The sequence below is a fragment of the Miniopterus schreibersii genome (genome assembly GCF_964146895.1).
Source record: "Miniopterus schreibersii genome assembly, chromosome: 4".
NCBI classification, from domain to species: domain Eukaryota; kingdom Metazoa; phylum Chordata; class Mammalia; order Chiroptera; family Miniopteridae; genus Miniopterus; species Miniopterus schreibersii.
This window is the reverse complement of record NC_138105.1, coordinates 73779738-73787516: the sequence shown is the minus strand read 5'-3', so window position 1 is coordinate 73787516 and position 7779 is coordinate 73779738.

Sequence of the window (7779 nt, the reverse complement as noted above, 5' to 3'; positions counted from 1 at the left end):
GTCCTCCCGGCGCGCCAGCCCCTCCCTCTGGCCACCCAAACCGTCCCCACTGGGGTTGGGGCGTCTGCCTCCGACTCTGCCCTGCCACCGGCAGGCTCTAGGGCAGCATCGCGCAGCCTCCATCAATGTTTAATAACGGGGCGCACGGAACCTTGGCAGGGTCGTGGGAAACCGCGCCCGGAACCACCTGCCCCTGGGTGGCGGCCACGCGGAGAGACCCCCCTCGCAGGGCGCGCTCGGGCGGAGAACCCGGGGCGCCGGGGACGGGCCCTCGCCCCCGTCCTGGGTGTTGGGGCAACTCAAACGCACGGCGCGGTCCCCGCCCCGCCTGGAACCGCTCGGGTTCCGGCCCAGCCCTGAGCCAACCCCGACCGGCCGGAACCGCCCGCGCCTGCCCCACGAGGCGGTTCCTGCCGAAACCAAAACACCCGGGAGGAGGGGGGGAGGGGCGGAGGGGGGAGGGGCGGAGGGGCGGAGGGGGGGAGGGGCGGAGGGGCGGGGGGGGGAGGGCAAGCCTCTCCTCTGCAAGTCTCCCAGTTCTTAGGGTTGGGGGGCTGGGGAGGTCACGGTCCGTTGACAAATGCCTGGCAGCTTTGGGGCAGGTCCTGGCTCTGCCTTCAGCTGGCTGTGCGGGTTCCCTGTGGGAGAAATGGGGCGTCTAACCCCCTTTGAGGGTCGTGAGAGGTGAGAGAGCCAGAACCCGGGAGAGCCCGCTACGGGAAGCTGTTGCTAATATTATCCTCCATAATATTAGAGCCATGGTTTGTTCAGGAGGACAGAGATTCATTCCACCCTGGCCCAGCCCACCAGGGGCTGGTCCTGCACCCCAGATTTGCTAGGTAGGGGGCCTGCGTCTCCCTTGACCGACCCCTCCCCCTCCCCCTCTCGCCCTGTCTCTCTCTGTATATCTCTGTCCTTTTGTCTCTACTCTCTGTCTCTCCCAGTCTCTCTCTCTGTGTCTTATCTCACCTCCCATCTCTCTTTGTCTCTCTGTTTCTCACTGCTTCTGTCTCTCCCTCAACCCTGCTCCCAGGCTAGCCCTCCATCGGCCAGGTCAGCCCAGGCTGGCCAGTGTCTTTGGCCCAGGCCTCCTGCAACAAACCCAGATTCTAATCTCCCCCCTACCTTCCCCAGTGGAGCCAGCTCCAGGAAGCCTGGGGCACTCGCTTCTTGGAAGACCTAAACCACATAAGAATTGCTTTCTAACCCTGGAAGCCCAGCAGCTCAGCACCTAGTCTTGAGTCACAGGGTTTCCCCCACCCTGCAGTTTTTAGATGGGGAAACTGAGGCCGAAGTCATGAAGACCCATCACTGGTCATCTTAGTTCAGCTTCTGGGCTCTGAGGTTCTCTGCTGCCTTCCAGCCTACTGTCCTCTGGGCCTACCCCATGAGCAGTCAGCACAGATGGTGCCACAGGGACAGGTTGGGCGGTGACACCCCCACCCACCTCCTGGAGCGGGTTTCCCAGTGGCCAGTCTGGCAATTGGCCCAGGCCATGTCCCAGTGGCATTGATGGCTGCCTGGTGCAAGCCAGGAATGAGGACCAGACAGTGAGGTTTGAGACAGGACCAAGGAGGCTCTGGGGTCAGGAAACCCCACAGTGTTGCCACCCTCCCTCGCTTTCACCTTGGTGGGGACAGGGGCAAGAAGGGAACCTCAGGGCTTCTCGGGCTGAGGGTCCCTTCCTAAGAAAGCCCCCCAGGACTCCTGGGGGCCCCCAGTTTTGGATACCTCCCTCCGGCCTGGCCTTGACTCTACAATACTATGTCAGGCCCGGACCCTCCCAAACTGGGACATCAACCCACACAAGGCAGGCCCTGAAAGTGACAAGGAATGAATGAACAAATGAGCAAGCAAAGACGTGACATGCAGAAAGGTAAGGTCATAAAATCCGAAACCTTAATTCTTAGCATACCTGGGGGCTTCCACCCCAGTCCCCATCTGAAGCTGAGAACTGAATAATACATTTCAGGGTGGGACATTTGATGACTTGAGTCCCCCCAAGCACATTGCGGTCAGGAACCTGTCAGGAGCCTGACACTCGGGGTTCTAATCCTTCCTCTGCCATCTGTCTGCCTGGATGACCGTTTCACCTCCCTGAGCCTCAGTTTCCCTATCTGTAAAACAGACATGGTGCTCGTGTCTCTGGATTGCTGGGGAAGTAAGTGGATCTGTGTGAAGCCCGGACAGGCCTACTGTCAACTGCGAGTGGTAAGCCTCCTCCCTCTGACAAGGATTTAAATTACAGAGATAAAATCAGTGAGAGAGACTGAAGGACAGTGGTAGCATCTGGAGGCAGCTGACCACCTGATGACTCAGAAGGGCCCCTGAGTCTCCCTCCCTCCTCTTGGCCACCTGTCCCTTTCAGCCTCTCTTTTACCCAGATCCCTTTGCTCCCAGAGCCTCAGTCTCCCCCCGGCCCCCATGAAATGGGACCAAACAGGGGTCCTTGATTCTCTTCACCATCCCCACCCAATCCACCAGTGAAATTGTTCCCAAATCCAACCCCTTTTCATCACCTGGTCCAGCCCCGTCATCATCTCTGGGACCAGTACAGGCACTGCCTCCCTGGTCTCCTCGCTTCTACTCTCCTCCCCCACAGACTCATCTCTCCATGGTGGCTGGAGTCAGATTCATTCTTCCCCTCTCCAGAATGCGCAGTGGCTCCCTTCTCTATCAGGGTGAAAGCCAGAGTCCTCCCCTTGGCCACAAGGTCCAAGGCAGCTGGTCTTGCTGCCCTTACGTCCTCCCCCTCACCCCTTGCTCCACTCAGGCCTTCTCAAAGCTCCTCCAACAAGTCAGACACTCTTCTGCCTCAGGGCCTTTGCACAGGCTGTGACTCTGCCTGGGACCATTTTCACCAAGACGCCCAAATTTCTCTCTCACCTCCTTCAGGTCTCAGCTCAAATGTCATACCCGCCCACATGCCCTTTCTTCCTCTCCTGCCATCAGGAGTCTGTATTTTGTTCTAAGCAGTGTCAAATCAATGTACTCAAAATAATCAGCCCTGGCCTGTCTGGCTCAGTGGTTAGCTCACTGGTCTGCCCACCAGAGGGTCGTGGGTTCAATTCCCTGTCAAGGGTACATACCTGGGTTGTGGGTTCAATCCCCAGCCCCAGTCAGGGCATGTGAGGGAGGTAACCAATGGACATGTGTCTCTCTCGCATTGATGTTTCTCTCTCTTTCCCAACCCCCTCTCTCCCTTCCACTCTTTTTAAAAAACAGTGGAAAAAATATCCTTGGGTGAGAATGAACAAAATAAGTAAATAAATAAATAAATAAAATAAAATAAAAATCACACTGATAATAAGAGTAATTTACCAGGAGCCTCCTGTGCAGCAGGCCCTGGGCTGAGGGCTGGAGACACAACTGGAGACAATTGAGATATGTCCCTACTGTTGTGGGAGTCATGGTCTGGGGCAGGGAGGGAGCTGGACAGCATGAATAACATGGGACACCGGCCAGAATTGGCAGAAGGAGAGCTTGTCCAGATTGGGCAGCTGCTGAGGGCCTCCTGGAAGCGGTGGCATTGGGGCTGAGGCCCTGAGGGGCTGTGGAGGGAGATGATGTGGGAGGGCAGCAAGGCTAGACCTCATTGGGTCTTGGGGGCCTTGAGGAGGGCCTTGGTCTTCACATTAAGAGCCGTGGAGCACCCTGGGAAGGCCTCAAGGTGGGTGATAGGGTTTGGTACATGTCTCTCAAAGGAAAGACATGACCCCATGTGGCCAATCTGGTGGCCATGTGTTTCCCACCAGTTCACAGATGGGGAAACTGAGGCTCAGAGAGGTGAAGTCACTTATACAACCAGGAGCCTGTGATTTTCTTCCCCCACTCCCATGTGGCCCAGTTGCAGACGGGGCATTATCGGCTCTGCTTTACAGGCCAGGTGCTGTCTCTCCTCAAGTCCCCTGGGAATGGAGTCAGCCTTCCTCCGCCCCCCTCTGGCGTGTCTTGCCAAGTGTCTTACGTTATTCATACTTTGCACCCGATGTCCCTCCCCCAAGCAAACTTACTGGGGGACTTTCTCACAGGGAGGAAATAGCACAGCCAGTTTCACAAGTGGGTGGCCAAAGCCACAGGCCTGGTTTTGGTTTGCAAATAGCATCCAGCTCCAACTGCCTGCTGCAGCCCTAAGAGGTTTGCTGAGCCACTACCCAGGGCTGGCTGGTATTGTGAGAGGAACAAGCCAAGAGCCTGCTGTCCAGGCCGGGAGGGCACCCAGGCCCAGGGGTGGTCAGGATCCAGTGCAGTGAGCCCTTGTCCCCACTCAGCCTTGATCATTTCAATCCTCAGCTGATGCTTACTTCATGCTTTGCTGAATTAGCGCTTTTTTTCTTTAACTCAGACTTTTTTAATGAGGTATGCCTGTTCTTTTTGAACTAGCACATTTTGTTCTCCCAGTGAGCATATATTAAACGCCTCTGTGTACCAGACTGTGTACCAGGCGTTCCCTCATTTAATCATCCCAATTGTCTTATATAAGTCAGTGAGTGAGTTTTCCTGGGGCTGCTGTAACAATTGACTGTAACCTGGTATTTAAAACAACAAAAAATTTTCTCTCCCAGTTCAGGGGACCAGAAGTCCAGAATCAAGGTGTGAGCAGAGCTGGATCCTTCTGGAGGTTCTGAAGGAAAGTCTGTCACAGGCCTCTCAGTTTTGGGGGGCTGCTGACCCGTGGCTTATGGCCACATCATTCTAATCTCTCCCTCTGTCTCCAAATGACCTGCTTCCTGTCTCTCTTTGTCTCCTTTTCTCTCTTATAAGAATACCTGTCACTGGATTTAGGATCACTGTAATCCAGGATGATCAGCGGTTGAGCATCAACCTAGGATCCAGGAGATCGGGGTTCGATTCCTCGTCAGGGCACATGCCCGGGTTGTGGGCTAGGCAGCCTATCAGTGACTCTCTCATCATTGATGTTTCTATCTCTTTCTCTCCCCCTCCTTTCCTCTTTCTGAAATCAATAAAGATATGTGGGTGTTGTTTTTTTTTAAAAAGATCTGCAAGTAATTACATCTGCTGTGCCCCTTTAAGTTCATGTTCTAAAGTTCTGGGAAGACATATCTTTGAGGGGGCCACAATTCAACCCTCCCCTGGCAGGTATTATCAGCTCTACTTTACAAGCCAGGAAACAGGCACAGAGAGGTGAAGTCACTGATCTGAAGGGCTAGGACTTAAACCCCAGCTGCCTGGAGCCTGGATTTACTCATGTCACTGTTCCACCTGTGTGCTAGGTCCTTGGGGAACAGAGAGGAACAAGAATTGCAGCATCAGCAATGTGGCCTTTGAACCTCAGGCTCCCAGGTACTCCATGGATTAGAGTGGGCTGTGTGGTGTCCTCCAAAAGACATGTCCACCTGGACCTGTGACAGTGACCTTATTTGGAAATGGGGTCTTTGAAAATGTCATTAAGGCAAAGATCTTGAGGTAAGATCATCCTGGATTTAGGGCCCTAAATCCAATGACAAATGTCATTAAGGTAAGAAAAAGGAAAGGGAGATCTGAGATAGAGGAGAAGGCCAGGTGATGAAAGAAGCAGAGATTGGAGTGGTGCTGCTACAAGCCAAGAAACACTAAGAATTCCCCAGAAGCCAGAAGAGAGGCCTGAGATGGACTCTCCCTCAGAGCCTCCAGAAGGAGCCAGCCCTGTTCACACCTAGATCTTGGACTTCTGGCCTCCAGAGCTGTAAGGGAATAAATTTTTGTTGTTTTGAGCCAGTTTGTGGTACTTTGTTTTGGTAGCCCCCAGGACACTCCCGAACTTCCTCCCATCCCAGATAATGGTCCCCCTGCCCTCCCCAGCCCAGAGAGGGCAATGGCTACACCCGGACACTCTGGTCAGGAGGAAGGAGGCATGCAGTTTTCTTTTGGGCATTTTAGGGGGCTGTGGGCTGTGGACTCTAATGTGCTTAGAAACTCCAGATGCTTTTCAAAGTGTAGGAACCATCCACCCTTCCTTCCCCAGGCATGCATGAGTTTCTTGTATGTCTGCAACTTGGAAAACACTGGTAGTGTTGGATTTTGTAGCTTTTGCTAATCAAGTGCATCTAATTGGTGTTTCAATTCACATCTTTCTTATTTCCAATTGATGCTAAACATCTTACTGCACATGTTTCCTCCTCCGGGTTCTTCATGGGCTTTTTATATATGTTTGAGACTATTCCTCTGTCAGTTTAGTATATTGCAGATATCTTCCCCTAGTTGTTGTTTTTTCGTTTGTGGGTTTTTTTTGTTGTTAGTTTGTTTTTGTGTCTTCCCCTAGTTTGTAACTTGCCTTTTAATTTTCTTCAAGGTGCCTTTTGATTAACAAAGTCCAAATCTCAATATATGCAAATTGATCAATCTTTTCTTTCTTTTTAAAAAAATATGTTTTTATTGATTTGAGAGAGAGAGAGAGAGAGAGGAAGGGAGAAGGAGAGAGGGAGAAACATCAATGAGAGAGAACCATTGATTGTCTGCCTCCTGCACACCCGCTACTGGGGAATCAGGCCCGACACCTGGGCGGTACTGGTTTCGGAAATGAGGAGGCGACCGCTCAGTGCGTGGGACAGTGCTCAACCAACCGAACCACACTGGCCAATCTTTTCAAATATAGATTATGTCTGTTGGCTCTTGTTTGGGATCTTGTTTTCTGATCCTTAGATTGACTACATTTTCTACCAATACATTCAAGCTTTATTTTATTATATTCTTGCATGTAATCCCTTTACCCACTTGAAATCAAGTTTTGTGTATGATGTGGCATAGGATCCAATTTAATTATTTTCAACATGGACTCTTACTTCCCGGGTCCTTTCATGAGATAACCTCCCATTCCCACTGCTGGGTCAGACCCTCTCCATCTTGGAGCAAAATTCTTTACTTGCATCTGGTGTCTGTAGACATTTAATTCCAATCCATTGGTCTGGTGCCAATGTCCCTATGACTCAATTACAGGCTTTGTAATGGGTCCCAGTATCTGGTAGGACAGGTAACACCACCTTATTCTGAAGAAGTGTCCTGACTGCAACCCTCTGCTCTTCCATGTAAATTTTGGAATCATCAAGTTCCAGGGGAAAAAACAAAAACATCTTTTGACTTTGATTGGGATTGTGTTAAAATGTCACATGGGGGAATCAGTGTCTCTGAGCCCCCACCTTCCTGTCCATGAATATGGTAAATCTCCATCTCCACTGCTTCCCGAGTATCTCTGAATACAGCTGTGTCTGTTTCCCTGCAGGGCTGAGAGCACCATCTGCCTCATTTCTTCCCCTTTCCTGATGCAGGGGAGCCTCCATCGGATCTGTTTCACCAGGTCATTCTTTTCTCACTGCGTAACTTACTCCACCTGAGGTTTTTGGGTGGGTCCGCTTTCACACAGCTGGCATCTTCCTCTGCCTGTTTAGGGATGTGTGTCAAGTTCATTTTAAGTTCCTGGCTTATCTGTCCTGTTCCTGCTTCTGATGGAAGCTGTGGTTCAGTGATTTTTTCTGGTGAAGCAATGGGTTTCTCCAGATCTGATCATTTGGATTTCAGCCCATTTCCTCAGGGACATCAATAACAAGGCCAGTGCCAGTCCCCCAGTCTCAGGGAATGGAGTAAAACCCCAGTTGCCCTAAAACCTCAGGTCACCACTTGTCACTCCCCCTGTCCCCACCTCACCCAGCATCTCCAGGAGAGGCAGTCCCTGGAAGGCGGTCACTCTGTGTCCTGAAAGTGCCCTTCCCAGGGGTGAGAAGGGGCAGTCCCTGCGCTGGTCATTCCAGCTGAGCTGCCAGCAGTTGTGTGGGTGTGTACAGA